Source organism: Staurois parvus, unplaced genomic scaffold (genome assembly GCF_062004578.1).
Source record: "Staurois parvus isolate SC_StPar_1 unplaced genomic scaffold, SC_StPar_1.0 ptg000312l, whole genome shotgun sequence".
NCBI classification, from domain to species: domain Eukaryota; kingdom Metazoa; phylum Chordata; class Amphibia; order Anura; family Ranidae; genus Staurois; species Staurois parvus.
In genome coordinates this window covers 1,991,553-2,008,408 of record NW_028318108.1, presented here as the reverse complement: position 1 = coordinate 2,008,408, position 16,856 = coordinate 1,991,553, and the positions used below count along the sequence as shown (strand labels likewise).

At 42.9% G+C, this 16,856-nt stretch overlaps 1 protein-coding gene and 1 long non-coding RNA gene across 3 annotated transcripts in view; one reads left to right on the top strand and one right to left on the bottom strand.

The window, feature by feature from the left end:
- The window catches only part of TFDP2 (transcription factor Dp-2), a 116,182-nt gene that overhangs the window by 55,524 nt on the left and 43,802 nt on the right, over positions 1–16,856 (top strand). The window lies entirely within an intron of this gene.
- LOC149457589 (uncharacterized) lies at positions 4,927–13,763 on the bottom strand. The gene is made up of 2 exons (XR_016313601.1): positions 13,632–13,763; positions 4,927–5,248 (listed from the first exon to the last, which is right to left on the bottom strand). It is a non-coding gene; the product is annotated as an uncharacterized LOC149457589 (long non-coding RNA).

The following is a 16,856-nucleotide window of genomic DNA, read 5'->3' as shown; positions in this document are numbered from 1 at the left end:
CTGGGGAATCCCAAATTTGAAGTTGGGATCCATCCCAGAGTCTGGAGCTGCACCTGGCTCGGTCTGTCAGTGATCTGCTGAGAGCCTGAGCCAGTCGCTCCTTCCCCCTCCACAGTCCAGCACTCCAGTGAGCGCCGGGGGGGTGGGGGGAAGGGAGGGACATAGCAGACAGTGGTGACTGACAGTCACCGCTCTCTGCTCAGAGCGGTTGTGAGAACTCGGCGATCAGCGGTCATTTTTATTATTTTTTCATTTCATATTTAAATATACAGATAAAAGGAAGCTGTTTGATCTATACAAGCATATCAGTAAGATAATGTTTTAAAAACTTTATATAGCACCAACAATTTGCGCAGCGCTTTATATATGTCCATGCTTACGCGTTACATATGCAGGCTCTGCAGTGGCTAGTCTACATTTTTTTTATGTTTAAAACAGTAATAAAATATATTTTAGCAACCATGTAAGATGTAAAGTGAAAAAAAAAAAAGACTGTCAGGTAAGCACTGCAATAAAAATCGGACTATCTAATATCTGAAAGCACATTACATTGTCCCTTTATGATGAAACTGGCTTTGTTTAAAGGAATAAATTGTTTTCCTGCATATACTGCTTCCGGGATTGTACAGCACTTGTAGCAGATACCTAGTTGCTTCTGTTCTGGACATATTTCAAACATACTTTTCCTATGGGTTGATAGATTTGTTTAGAAGCAGAGCCAAATGGGAGGTTCTGAAGATTAGATCATCAGCCAGAAATTCTATATATAAAACTGCAAGTTGCTGAATGTATGAAAGGTTCAGTCTGTCCAACTGTGACCTCTTAGAGGAGTTTTAGTCTGGTGGGCCTGGTCACCTGCTGGCTTTTTATATTTCTCCAGTGATGAGCTTGCTGGGCCACAATTCCAGGCTCCTTGGAGCTTTAAAGTGGTATTAAAACCCAAAAACAAAAAATGTATGTATTGCAGCTTACAATCTTTAAAGTGTTACTAAACCCACAACAGTAAAATCAATCTGTATATGCAGTAAAGCATGCTTGTTATACTCTCTGTGGAACCTAAGGGGTTAATCCTCCACATTATGTAAAAAGGCTGTTTGATCCTGTCTTCTCTTATCATCCCCCTCCTCTTCTACTATCCCCAATCACCTGCTGATAGAACAGAGCCTTGGAGGCAAGCTGCACATGCTCAGTTTGGTTTGTATTGATATAGAGTTTTTTTTTTTCTTGGGAGAGTGCATTTGATCAGTGCAAGGCCAATCAGCACTGTCAAGACAGAGGGTCAGGTTATTCAACCTCATAGGATGATCAGGGGAGGATCAAAACTCCTCCTACAAGCTTTACCAGTGCTCTGCTGGACACTGATAGAAGTCACAAGACTGCTCTAACTGCTGATGAGAAAAGGTATTTAGCAGTTTGTTTACTGTGGGAGACCAGATGTAGTAAATGCAGGTTCCTGGGTTTTAGTAACACTTTAAGTGTGTGGCTGCGTTGGTTTTCCTTTTAGGCTTTTTTCCTTTTATTTTTACTTGTGGATCCTGCTAGTAACACACTTCCTGTCGTAGGGTATCACCACTCTAGATGGAGGAGCAACAAAGACAGCTTTGGAGAGCAGCATTGTCGGTCTGGGGAGGGGTTAATGTTAGATGCACAAGCATATTTAGATGGACTTAATGAATTAAAGCTGAACTCCAGCTAACACTTTTTTACAGTTACAAAAGCAGTTTTGTATTCTTTTTGGGATAAAGGTTTTACATAAATGATAAAAATCTGTGTGTGTGTGTATGTGTGTATATATATATATATATATATATATATATATATATATATATATATATATTTAGTACATAGTACAGGAGATGACCAGAGACTGCGGACATAGTACAGGAGATGACCAGAGACTGCGGACATACAATGGCGGCGGGAATACTGGGCCGGCCACTCCATAAGACAGACATTTCCCCCCAAGTGTGTCTTATGGAGCGAAATATACAGTAAATGCAGGACACCTTGTTGGGTCAGATCTGTGTACAATGTAAAGAGAGGGGGGGGGGGGAGAGAGAGGGGGAGGGGGAGAGAGAGAGAGAAAGGAGGAGGGGGGGAGAGAGGGGGGAAATCGATCATCTGTTGCACTTATCTAGGGTCCGTGGCCGTGATAACCGACATGCAGGGATGGAGTCTTCTCTCTTGCTCCCCCTCTTCATGGTCAGCTCTAGGCTCCGCCCTTCAGCCGTGATGGTTGCATGCACTGATCAGAATAGATGGCCGGCTGGCTGCAGAGAGGCCAGGTGAGTGGTGCGGGTTCATAAGCCGAGCCCACCTTCCCCTGTTCTAGAATTGCTGTTCCCCGCCTTCCTGCCTCCCGCCTGAGCCCTGCTGAGCTCTCCCGACCTGCCAAACCCTAGTCCCTTGCATCGCGGGAGATACGCCCCTGCCCGGTGGGCCAGATAAATGTCCTCGGCGGGCTGCATGTGGCCCGCGGGCCGTAGTTTGAGGACCCCTGCTCTAACTGCTACATCTGCAGGACACCTTGGTCTGTTAAAGAAATAACAGGTGAAAATTAAAGAAGGGAAAAAAAAGCCTAAAAAAAAGAACCAATGCAGCCCCTACATCTAAGAATTGGTAAGCTGCTATACATTCATTTTTGGTTTAATAATGCTTTAAGGTTTTTCTGTGTGCCTCAAAATGCCTTCCCTCCTATTATCTATTCTTCATAATTTAAAATCAATTCAAAAATCCAACTGGCAAAATAGGGCCCCATTTAATGGCGGCAGAAGGTGTTCAGCCCTAAGAACTTAATCATACACATCTCAACCTTGGAGCCTACGAAATGTGTGAAGTAAACTGCTACGTAAACATTTGAACATTTGTGCTAATTGTTTTAGCTGCAAAAAGATACTGCAGCTGGGCAGCTATTCTTGTGCTTCACACAACTCTGTGCCATAATACGGAACCATGCAACCACTTCTTGGATAATGGTCGTCAGCTCAAGGAGTGGAGTCAATAGGGTAAACATGAAAAAACTCCTGCTGAACTTAGTACATTGTAAATTTAGATGAATTTCCTTTTTTTCGTTTTTAGTGAAGTTCAAGCTGATGTTTTTCAGGATAGAAAGAAGTGTTAGATGCTATCAGGTTTCTGCTGCTTCCTGCACCTCAGCCTCATTTGGTCTCGGCAAAAGAAGTTAGAATCTCTCTGCTATGGAGCACTTTAATAAAGTGAGAAGAACCTTCATCAGGGTAGGTTCACCTCTACACACATTTCCCAAAAAGGTCCCATTACACCACAGTGTACCCACTATATTAAAATGCTGTGCTCCGTTTCCTAAACAAATGGCCACCCCTTCAGCTGCTGACATTTTTCTCCCCAATCCACGATGCAAATGGCAGAATGCACCAAACACTGGGTATGTGACCCTAGAAATCCACAAGCAAGCGCTACTGGTCTCCCTGCCCACTTGTGCATGTGCAATCCAGTCTCTTATACTCACACGGAAACACCAAGCTAAGAGAGCGGGACTGGATATCCAGTGCTGGGTGCGCCAGCCATTTGCAGTACCGACTGGAGAGAACAATGGTGTCAACAGTTTTAAGGTAGGCATTTGTTTGGGGAATAGAGCACAGCATTTTAATATACTAGGGCCACTGTTGTGCTTGGGGACTTTTTTTGGGAAATGTGTTTAAAAGTTAACTTCTCTTTTAAGCTGAACCTCCATTGCCTGCTCCAGTGGCTGCCAAAATATAAACGAGCAGTTCCATCAGCAGTATAGAACAGAAGGCAGGTTGTAATTGCAGATGTAATTGGGGAGGGCATTTGACTCGATTAGGATAACGTGCTGGAGCCCAAAAAATAGCTCAGGGTTAAGGGAGTGAAAGAAAATGATGGGAGGCGATCATATGAAGACCTCGGCGGGCAGTAAAGAAAGGGGGGAAGATAAGAGTAGGGGGTTTGCATGGGGAAAAGGAAGGGGACAGGGAGAAGTTCCCATGCAGTCCAACCCAATGCATAGCACAGTGATGGGCCGTCAAAACAAATAGAAAGTAAAGAACAGTCCAGGTTTAGATGATCATTGTAGGTTAACCATGGGTCCTGTAGCTTTAAGATTTTAGCATGGGTATCTGTAAATATTGAAGTGAGCTTCTGTTGGACCATGGACCCCGCTGTCTAACCTCAGCAAAGTTGAGGAATATTTGGTGTCAGGATCTTGCCAATGTCTGCTTGGCTGCCAGGAACACAAACCCCATCGGCTTCCTCTGGGTCTTAGTCATGGATGGGAATCTAGGGAGACATTTAAAACTGATCTGACCATTGAATAGGCCTGAGTCCACAATTGCAGAGCATTCAGGCAGGACCGCCAAATGTGGAATAGGGTGCCTGGTTCCCTGCACCCCAGAAAACACGGGGGATGCTGAGGAGACAAATTTGACATATCTAGTATCGGCAAGAGAGCAACTGATTCTCTTGGGCGAATATATACTGGGAACACAGGATTTGGTTACAGGATGACTGGTCCAAGGTCTTACCCATTGACTGAAGTTGTAGCTGTGATTGGCAGCTTTAAGAATATGGATCGCTAGGTTTCCTAAGGCACTAATGAACATGGTATTAGTCACCCAATCCATGAGTTTTTATCTTGGTCAGATGAAAATCAAGAAGCCTCGGACCACAACCCCCTCCCCTCCATTTCCCTTTCCAATCTCACAAACTTATATGGTTGGCAAAGCCTTCCTACAAAAATACCCAAAGTGCGCACATTTGTTCAGTGACCAGATCATGTGTCTGTGAGAGCTGATGTTTGCAGATAGCTAAAGGCTTTTTTTTTTTTACTAAGGGGGCATAGATTTGTACAATCTTTGGTTCAGACTAGATTCACCAATCGATAGCTGGGACAAAATTTCAGTTGAAACAAATTGAGAAACGTTCATAGTCTGAGCTATATCAAAAGGTTTATTTCTTTATTTTTTTTCTTTAACTGATGCTTAAATTTGACACTTGTCAGTATTTTGTTGCTACAGAACTTCTGCATACATTTCAGAAGCCCAAATTGATAAAATGTTGATGTCCAGTCGAATTTTCAGTCCGTGTTTCTGGCCACCCAGGTCATCTGTTAAGGTCATTCGTACATCATAAACATGCTTGAATAATCAAGTCTAAATCCAGTCTAAGGATGATGTGTGAATCTTTCTTCCATCTCGTATTTTTTTGATTGTAGAGGGGCGATGGTTTCTTCAATCCAATTACATGATGTGCCCTGAGAACAGAATGGGTTAAGTCAGGGTGGGAGTAAGTGTTTATAAAGTAAAGCAAATTTCTGTTTGTAAGAAAGCGCTCGGAATGTTTGACTGCACATGTGAAAATAATTCCTCTAACAAACCCGCTGAGCAGGAGAGACACAAGGTAACATTACCCGCGGAATTCTGGCAACTATTGCACGATAACCAAACAGCTTAATTGGTTTTCACGGGGCCAGACGGCTGTGGCAGTATTTTCTTTAACAGTATTAGGGACTTGATTGGGAATGATTTGTTCTGATGTCTTAAAGTAAACCTGTCGTGTGAGAAATATGAGCTGAAATTGCCTTCTGACAATTCTGCTTCCTTGGCTGTTAGGCTGACCTACAGACTTCAGCACTTTGAGTCACTGACCCAGAAAAAGTATGCAGGAAAGTCACAAAATGTAAGATGTCCTTATCCGAAATGTTTGTTCCAGGACAGTGACTCACATCATTACCATGATAGGTAGACCAGAAGTAGAGGTCAGCCATAGCAGCCTTCAGGTTTCCGTTATGACAGGTTGAAGATAGTTAGATAAATAAAACTTATGGAATGTTAGGAAAATCTGCGTTTTAAATAAAAAAATAAATAAATAAAAATTTGACCTTTAACAGTCACAGTCCGCCACATGATGATAATACAGCAAGGTACTATGTAGGACAAAGGCAGCCATTTTTTATAGTTGACTCTGTCATTGTCAACAAAGCATGCATTAGGAGGCTATGACATTCTACAGACACTTGCACAGGCAGTGTCAATGGTAAATTTACATTAGGGTACATGGCCTTCAGACTACGAAGCATGGCTAAGAGCTAGTGTGCACAGGTGACATATATGCATTTTTCATGTATTCCTATTGATGTGTGAAGGAATAAAACCAAAGCACAGATGTCAGATTTGCTAAAATTAAAACTTTTGTTAGTTTTGGATAGAAAGGGGAAGGGTTACAACTCAAGCCAGGTTTGTATTAGTGTAAGGCAGGGGTGTCGAACTGGCTGCCCTCCAGCTGTTGCGAAACTACAAGTCCCATCATGCCTCTGCCTTTGGGAGTTGTGCATATAACTGGCAATCTTGCAATGCCTCATGGGACTTGTAGTTGGCAACAGCTGGAGCGCTACCAGTTTGACACCCGTGGTGTAAGGGATGACCATGGTCCACAGGAAATGAAAGTGAGGGAAAATTACAATGTTTTAAATTGCTACTGGAACAATTTTCCCTCACTTCCTGTTGTGTCTGCAGTCATTTTGTGGTGTAGGAGTGTTGAACCTTTGGTGTGCACAATTAGAGGCTGCTCATCAGCAACCATAGTGTCCTCCTGAACCCTCGGAAGAGTGTGCTTAAGTTTTGAAAGGAGCTCCACAGTAGCTTGCACAGTCCATTTTTACTTTTTGTGACGCGTTTTGGAAGATCAACACTCCACCTTTATCTGACCTAAAAACTAGAGAACAGAGAATGCAAAAATTCCTGAAGAACTTAAACTCCAGAAAATGTTACCACCCCCATTAAACTGGCAATTGCATGTTAATGTAGCCATATGAAATTTTTATCTTTTTTTTTTTCACACAATTGGAGCTTTCTTTCGTTGGTATTTGATCACCACTGTTTTTTGTATTTTTTATTTTACATAAAGAATGAACATTTTGAAAAAAACAATATTTTTTACTTTCTGCTGTAACACATTTCCAATATAACATTTTTTAAAAAATTCATTTTTTTCATAAATTTTTGGTGAAAATGTATTCTGCTACATGTCTTTGGTAAGAAAAAAAATCCAATAAGTGTATATTGATTAGTTTACATTAACATTTTAGCGTCTACAAACTATGGTGTATGTATACTGGAGTTTTTTTTTTTTTTTTTTTATGCTACTAATGGCGGTGATCAGCGACTTATAGTGAGACTGTGATAGTGCAGCGAGCAATCTTGATACTAAGCGATGCCGGGTGGGAACTAACTAAATGACACTGACATCTCCAGTGACACTAGTACAGTGATAATACTATGCATTGTCACTGCACTAATGACACTAACTGGGAAGGGGCTAACATATAGGGACAATCAAAGGGTTAACTGTGTGTCTAGCAATGTGTAATGTGTGCCGCTTTTACTAAGCGATGTGCTTGTTTTTTCTCCCTGCTTTGTACAGAGCCCTGTGTTCTTGGTAAACACAGGGCTCTGTGCTGTGATTCGTTAAGTCGATTAGCAGGTCCTGGCATAAATCTTTGGCCTGGACCTGCAGGCCAACTTGTGCTGTAGCGAATGACAGAACCGATTGGGCGGAGGGGCAGGCACGCACCCCCTTCCCGGAAATGCCAGATCACGTACATATACTTGATCTGGCGCAGAGAGGCAGACTTACCGCAGTAAATATACATGTGGCGGCAAGTGGTTAAAATGTGTAAATGTGTCTATAAGGAATCTTTGTATTTTCTAGTTTTTAGCCCTGATGAGGGGGGGGGGCAATCCTGAGTCCCCGAAACACGTTAGCTGTTGCAAAAAATATTTCAATGGACTGTACAAGTTAGTGTGGCAATCCGATCCTTTCAACACTTTTGTGTCTACAGGGCAAGAAGCGAATTGAAATGTCTGCAGTCAGACAACAAAAAACACGATGGAGGTTATATCCATTACCTACTCTATCCAAAATTAAACAAAAAAATGGTTTTAGATGTCCCTTAGCCAGTCCTAAAAGCCTATGTACAATAGGCAAAATGGTTTGTTTTCAAGGAGATATTGCATGTGTGTGAGATCTGTTTTACATCCATTACAAGTTTATGAGATCAATTAGATAAGCCTGCAATCAATTTGTGTGTTTTTTCAACACATGATGTATACATCTCAAAATCCACACTAGCTCCTAGATGCTTTCTTGTATGCAGAATAAAAGCAAAGCTACACAATGCATTGTAAAAGCAACAATAAATGCCGGCATTACTGCTCAATTCACTCTAAATCCAAATTAAACACTGCTTTCCAGGTCCTTCAAAAGTGCTTCATATGCGGATGTCGGTGCAATACAAACACTTGCACACTTTGTTATGTTGGCCTCACTCATCCAGCTAGAATTCATTATGGGAGCCTGGATGTGTCATCCATGGGTAGTTAATCATCAGAGCTTCGTTTCCCAGCACTGGATATGTAAATGTGCTGAAAGTACAGGAGTAATGTACGTTGTACACTGGCTTCACGAGGATGCAGAAAATTGGCTGGGATTTGAGATCAGTCAGTTTGAGGTCAGCTTGGGACATCTCTGATATGCATCTATGTTGACTTTTTTTGGAGAAAGAAGCAAAGCAACGTGATGCATTGGAAAGCAGCAATAAACACAAGCATACACCTCATTCCTTACCCTTCAAAAATGCTTCACAAAGCACAACGCCCAGGTACATTCCCTCTATAGGTTATATCAGGGCTTAAAATTTCAAGTCCTGAGCTACTAGCCAGGCCTTAGAGTTACTCGCCACCAACAAACACACACAAACAGAGACACCTGTACACACACACAGACATGTACATACACGCACAGAGACACAAGTACACATACAGGCACATGTATACACACACAGGCACGTACAGACACGCATACACACAGATACATGTACATACACAGAAATACACAAGCACAGACATGTACATACATACACAGACACATGTACATACATACACAGACATGTACATACACACAGACACATGTACAGATACACACATGTACATACACACAGACGCATGTACAATTGTACATGCAGACACAAACATGTACACATACACACACACACCCATGAAAAGTTGCAGTACTTCGTTGTTCACTCACAGATCTGGGTACTGCACTCTAGGGGGAGGCAGAGAGCACAACACACACTCCTTGCTTTGCTTTCACTCTGCTCAGCTTTTGAGCAGTCTGACGGCTCCCAGTGCCAAGGACAGATCCGGCCTGAGCTCCGAGCCTGCTCAGCAAGATGGTCTTGGGGGACCCACTGGCCCCCACCATAATTTCCACTCGCCATTGGCGTCCAGGCGAGTGGAAATTTCAAGCCCTGGCTTATATTATCCTTCTGACACCAGCCATGCTAGGCAGGACTTTTCACCAGATTGCCAACTGTTTATTTCATTCCATGGCTAAAAATGTTAGTTTGTTTAATACCTAGGCTAAGCACTGTTTATGTGTATGTTATGGTAATGTAAGGTACAATGACACATTTTGTGAATGCTGTTCTTACGGTTTATTCCACACATGTCGAATAAAAATTAGGGAGCTGTGTGACCATCTCTCTTGCTCAGCATTGTCGAGAGGACAAGAATATAGACACCACTTGGCTTGGTTGGCACCAACCTAATTCTGGATGTCTGGTTTGGAAAATCAGACTTGCATGTTTGAAGCCAGTTTAGCAAACTAAATGAGCTGCCATAAAAACCTATAGAAATATAGTACTTGCACTTGTTTTAGTTTTCAGTAAAATGTACTCATTATAATCAAAATAATTAAAATGTATGTGTTTTCATCATAGACTTGCATTTTTAAATCTACCCCTTTTAAAGTGGTTCTACAGTCATAACATTCTTTACCCTAAAGCATTCCCTGCATTAAGGTAAAAGATATCCCAGTAGCAGTATCACCCCCAACCCTTCAGTTCTGGGAGCAGAGAGCAGGGGGGGGGGGGGGGGCCGGGTCAAGCCACGCTCTGTGTGTCTATGGATGCACACAACCTGACTCAGGGGGCAAGCCCACACATCTGCCCCCATAGCAAGGAGCTTGATATGAGGGCAGACACAAGAGGAGGAGCAGAAAGTGCTGGCAGGGGACCCCAGAAGAGGTTTACCATTACACAGAGCAGGTAAGTATAACATGTTTTTTAATTTAGATAAAAACAAGTTATCCTTTAGAAGCATCTTAATGTCTCTTAAACTAAAATTTAAGCAATATGTCTATTTTCAATTAATAACGTAAAGTACAATTCCAGCTTATAGGGGGCTCCAGTCATATTTGTAAAAATTAAAAGTCAGCAGCTATAAAACTGATAACTAATAAACAGACACTCACCTGTCCCAGGATCCAGCGCTGTGCTCACCCCAGCCATTTTCTCTACCTGTCTTCAGTCCCCGGTGCTGTCATCTTAACTGTGGGCACCCAGCTGTGACCGCTTGTGGCTTCACATCCATGTGCACACTGCACATGTGCTAGCCACGCTGTGCTTTGTGAATGGACTCGCAGTCTGCTGAGATCTGTCATATGTCCCAGAAGAATGCAAGGGGAGAGCAGGGGGAAGGAGAAGTTCTGCTTGGATCGCCTAGGCAGTTGGAACAAAAGTGGGAGCGGGTACCTGTCAAAAGCAGGTACAGCTACTAGGAGAAGGGAATCAACTGAGCAACCTACATCAGTTTGTAGGCATGCCACCATCCCCCAGATCTACATCTCCCAAGAGCCTTTTACCTATAGACAGTATGTAGACAGGCTCTTGGGAGTCGAGACAGCAGCATTTTTTTTCTGGGAAATAAATGTAGTACAGCAGAGGAGAACTCAGGAAGGGCTGACAACTTTGCTTAGAATGTCTGTGCAGCTGAGGCAGCATTGTCAGCTCACTACAAAATATAAGGCATTCACTAGATTTCTGGCAGGATGACTGGGTATTTTTTCTGCTTGTATTTTTAAAGGGATAAAGCATGGAGAAAGGTGCATGTGCTGCAGAGATGTCATACATATTTTTGGGGTTTTTTTGCCCAGACACATACTTTAAACATCTTTCAGTCAAATCTAAAATGATCTAAAATGTTGGCTATCCATAGAAGGGACAATACCCTACGGATGTAAAGATTACATTTTGTGCATAACAGTGGATAACCTGGGCCCAGTAATGATTCAGCCTGACCGTGGGTGGAGATGAGTTCACGTGTTCAATATTTCCATGGTTTTGGTGAGAGATTGAAGCTCCCACAAATGTAATATAGCAGTGTGTGACTTACAGTAAGTAGGAAGGAAGTGTTGGCTGATACAAGGGCAGGCAGCGAACTGGCAGGTAAAAGCAAGAACACATTTTCAGAGTCTGCTGTATGGTAAGGTCTGCCTCCAGCTGTCGGGAAAGCCTTTGAGTCTGGCCAAGAGCAGATTTATTGGAAACACTATGCTTCACTAATAAAGGACAATATAAAATGGTAAGCAGACCTGCCATTCCCTCATAGGGGTGTACATGTGCCATCTTCCACAACAATGATAGATGAGGGCATGAAACTGGGAAGGTTTATAGGAAAGTCAAAGGTGAAAAAAATGCAGATAATTTTCACAAATACATAGAAAGGGGGTGGCACAGATTATGTAGAACAGAAGAAGGGGGACAGCACAGATTAAATAACAGAAGAAGGAGGGGGACAGCACAGATTACATAGCACAGAAGAAGGTAGAAAGCACAGATTACATAGATCAGACAGGTGGTGGTGGGGGGGCAGCACAGATTGCTTGGATCAGACAAGGGGGGACAGCGCAGATTACATAGATCAGAACAGGGGGGCAGCACAGACTACATAGATCAGAAGAAGGGGGAGCAGCACAGATTACATAGAACAGAAGAAGGTGTGGGGAGTACAGATTACATAGAACAGAAGAAGGTGTGGGGAGTACAGATTACATGAACAGAAGAAGGGGGGCAGCACGGATTACATGAACAGAAGAAGAGGGGCAACATGGATTACATGAACAGAAGAAGGGAGACAGCACAGATTACATGAACAGAAGAAGAGGGGCAGCACAGATTACATAGAACAGAAGAAGGGGCGAGACGCATTACATAGAGCAGAATAAGGGGTGGGACAGATTACATAGAACAGAAGAAAGGGGGAGCACAGATTACATAAATCAGAAGAAAGGGCAGCAAAGATTACAAAGAGCAGAAGAAGGGGGGATCACAGATCGCATTGAAGAGAGGAAGAGGTGGAGCACAGATTGCATAGAAGAGAGGAAAGGGGGGGGCACAGATTACATAGAAGAGAGCAAGGGGGGGCACAGATTACATAGAAGAGAGGAAAGGGGGGGCACAGATTACATAGAAGAGAGGAAGGGGTGGAGCACAGATTACATAGAAGAGAGGAAGGGGGGGGCACAGATTACATAGAAGAGAGGAAGGGGGGGCACAGATTACATAGAAGAGAGCAGGGGGGGCACAGATTACATAGATGAGAGGAAGGGGGGACCACTTAATACATAGAAGAGAGGAAGGGAGTAGCACAGATTACATAGAAGAGAGGAAGGGGGGCACAGATTACATAGAACAGAAGAAGGGAGCAGCATGGATTACAAAGAGCAGAAGAAAGGGGCAGCACAGATTACATAAATCAGAAGAAGGGGCAGCAAAGATTACAAAGAGCAGAAGAAGGGGGAGGAATCACAGATTGCATTGAAGAGAGGAAGGGGGGAGCACAGATTACATAGAAGAGAGGAAGGGGGGAGCACAGATTACATAGAAGAGAGCAAGGGGGGGCACAGATTACATAGAAGAGAGCAAGGGGGGGGCACAGATTACATAGAAGAGAGCAAGGGGGGGCACAGATTACATCGAAGAGAGGAAGGGGGGGCACAGATTACATCGAAGAGAGGAAAGGAGGGTGCACAGATTACATAGAAGAGAGGAAGGGGGGGAGCACAGATTACATAGAAGAGAGGAAGGGGGGGAGCACAGATTACATAGAAGAGAGGAAGGGGGGGAGCACAGATTACATAGAAGAGAGGAAGGGGGGGAGCACAGATTACATAGAAGAGAGGAAGGGGGGGAGCACAGATTACATAGAAGAGAGGAAGGGGGGGAGCACAGATTACATAGAAGAGAGGAAGGGGGGGAGCACAGATTACATAGAAGAGAGGAAGGGGGGGAGCACAGATTACATAGAAGAGAGGAAGGGGGGGAGCACAGATTACATAGAAGAGAGGAAGGGGGGGAGCACAGATTACATAGAAGAGAGGAAGGGGGGGAGCACAGATTACATAGAAGAGAGGAAGGGGGGGGAGCACAGGTTATATTGAATAGAGGAAGGGGGGGCAGACAGGGCCCCAACAATTTCCACAGCACGTTACATGTTCATACGTGTTCTTGCTGTCGAGGTTTCCAATGTAAGGTCCCCATCTCACATGCATGCATACAAGCACACCCCTATTACATCCAGTTCAGACAGCTAACTAGCCTACACAGAGTTAACTTAACCCACCAGAATATCTTTGCAATGTGGGAGGAAACCAATGCAAACTCTGTGCAGGTAGAGTCCTGGTTGGGATTTATCCGAATTCTTTCTATTACAATTGTCAGGGTTCTGTTATGGGATTTTTGGGTGGAAATAAATTGATTTGCTGGAAAGTACCAGAAACATCTGATTTCTGCTTACTGTTTAGTCATTCCCAGTATCTCTGTGTGCATGGAGGACAGGCAGCACCCATGTTTCAGATCACAGCAGAGCTAATTACGTCATGTACGCCTCTGACCTTCTGTACATTCTGTGACAATCCCATAAAGGGTTCTCATTTAGCTAGTCTCCTCCTACCCCCATGAATGAAAACACCATAGTACCCATGTGCCAGTTTGAAAGGTTTCCACAGAGCAGGCTATGGCTTTAAATGTTTGTGCAGCCGGAGAGGATGTATGAATGATTGTCACTGCACGCCTGTCTTTCTCTGTAGGTCTCTGAAACCTGCAGTAAAGCATCCAGTGCAGGGTCGCAGCCTGGGGTCCCAGCTTAGCTTCCGGTGGAGATCAAAGCCGAGAGGTGGACCTGAGGTCAGCCAAGAACAGCAGTGACGTGTGTTCTGGGGGGCCTGTGACTGGATGGGAAGGGATTGGACCGGTGTTTGGATCTCCCATGTGACGATCATTAGTCTTTTTTTTCTATGCACCTACTGCGGGCTTCTGGCTTGCGACGATTAACCCATCGTTGACTGCAGTGCAGAAAAAAAATTCAGCCAGAGCCGCAATTGGAAAATTTTAGAAAGCTTTTTATTGGCATATAGAATATAAACATCAGAATGGACAAGGATCTTTGTACCTGTTTGGGGGGTTTTATGTCATATGAAATGTTTGGTGTTGTGGACCAGTATTTTTTATCAATTCTTCATGGCTGTTCTATGTCTAGCCTGCTGTAGTGCGTCTTGTTTTTTTCCCTCTGGTCAGTCTTGGGATTAGACAGCCTGAAGCATTGCAGTTCTCAAAATGGCTGGACACTACACAGGCATAGCAAGATAAGATGCTTGGATATGCTGGAGCGATTGGTCCACTAGACCATCGTTTTATCAGATGATCAGCTCAGGAGCATGTACATTGATGGAGGTCAATAACATGGTTTTGTAGTGGACAGAGAGATTACACACATTCAACATGCTGACCATTTCTCAGGGTAAACAATGGCGGTTTAACACAGCAAACACTTTTCTCCTGCGCTAGGAAATGACTCAGTAGACCCAATAGGAATGTTCTGGAATTTTTTGGAATATGCACTGCTTGCTGCCCTCAACAGACCAGGGTGGTCCAAATACACTAGATGCAAATGGAGAAACAGAAAAAAGGCGCACCGACCAAGTGCATTATCATTTAAAATATTTATTGAAGAAACAAAGTATCATACTTACAATAGACATAAAAACACAGGCATGTCAAACTGAACAAGATGTATGATCCAAACAACATCTGAGTCCATACGATGGAAACCTGGAAACCTAATGTGTTTTGAGGACACAACCTCTTCCTTAGAGCCAACAGAACAATGGCGGTCTCTCAGACAACGCAAACGCTACCGATTGACTGTTCTCTGAGAATGAATGTTTGTTTCTGCTCACTCTTATGGTGGCCATACACACTTCATTATCCAATCAAATTGTGATTCAGTCAAAAAGATCAAATTGAAAATCAATTGAATGAGCATAGCTTCCCTTTCGATTTACATCATGCTCAGTTTAGTTTGAATTCAATCTTCGTCAATCACCCAATGTATAAACTTTTTTTTTTTTATCGTTTTGCATTGATCAGTGGCAACAAGAGGCTTTGGTCAGATTTTGGGATTGCATGATGAAAACCGATGCCATCTGTAATTTGCAATCTTACTTTTCAACTTCATTCGAAATCTAATTCCCTGTGTGTGGTGTATTGATTCAATGGGTTGTACACTATAGAATAAGTATTCCTATCAGGAGCAATCTATCAGAAAAGAAACTGATCAAAGCAAGTATGGCCACCCTTATGAGAATCATGGCCTGATCCAGCCCCAGGAGCAAATCGATTCCATCTCTACTACTTGTGCCCAGAAAAAAAGTTTATTATGTAATAATGGGCGTGATTTCCTTTCCCCCATTGGAAAGCAAACTGCTCTTTCTTGTATGGGTTAAGCATGGGCTAACAACGGTGCACTGCATTTTGCAAGTCAGCGGGAACATGTGTAAATTGCACATACAGTTGCGCTCCACCCAAAACAAGCAGGTTTGGTGTGCAGTAAATGTTACTGCTCAGTTATTAAGGGCAGATCACTCATCTTTTTGGGGGTCTGACTGTCTATTTTCATCAATACAGTGTGTCTTTGCATTCTGTATACTAAAGATGGATAGGATAGGTTGGTTTATGTCGGAGATGGGCACATTGCCACCTAGCTGTTGGGTATCACCAGCATGTCCCTAATCCAAGATACTGATACTCAGAAAAACAAAAAATAAAATAAGAAATAACAAAAAATAATGATAAAACATACACTAATAAAAACATATGAGGTCAAGAATACATTTAAAGTATAACTAAAGGCATAACTTTTTTTCATTTTGGTTAGAGTATCGGAGGGTTATAACCTCTGTGGGGTTTATTTTTGCCATCTGTGTCCTTTTGGGGAGATTTCACTTCCTGTCGCATACCCAAAATACGAAGTGAGGGAATCCTTGGTTCTCACCAGGGTCACCAACAGTAGTGTTCTCATTGGAAGATATCTCCACTATTTTAGTTTCTGAGGATAACTCAAAATTTGGGATTTTCTTTTACTTGCCTTTAGGTGATAGCCGTAAACAGGACAAACAGAGAGGGTGAAACGGGGACACAGACAGCAGTAATAACCTCATAGGTGTTCTAATCCCTCTCCACTTTATCCACAACTAAGAAAACATTTTGCCTTTAGCTAACCTTAGCTCTAATGGACTTTTTACTTTTGCTAACCAATCATCTTTTTGTTGTGAAATGTGTGCTATGGAATTCTATGCACGTTACACTGCCTTGTTATATAAAGTGTCCCCAAATTAATTAAATAGTACAAATCTTGAAGCTTACAGGAATCCATAATGTGATCTTAATTTCTTTACTGCTCCATGGCACGTGGCAGCGTGATAACCTGATATATAATAATCACTTTTGCACTCTTAGTTATAGAACATTGTATTTTATTCAGATCTCTTTCCCTCTATTACAAGTTTGAGTTTCTAGGTAAAGAATCAGCTGTGCCCATTACTCGGCCTTCTCACGCTCACAGTTGGATAGCCATTTTTTTTTTTCATTATGGGGAATGAAGTGGGATCACCCAAATGTGGGTAGAAGCCCTCAAAACTCCAAGGTTGGGAGGATAGATCAGTGCAGGTACTTTAGACTGGAG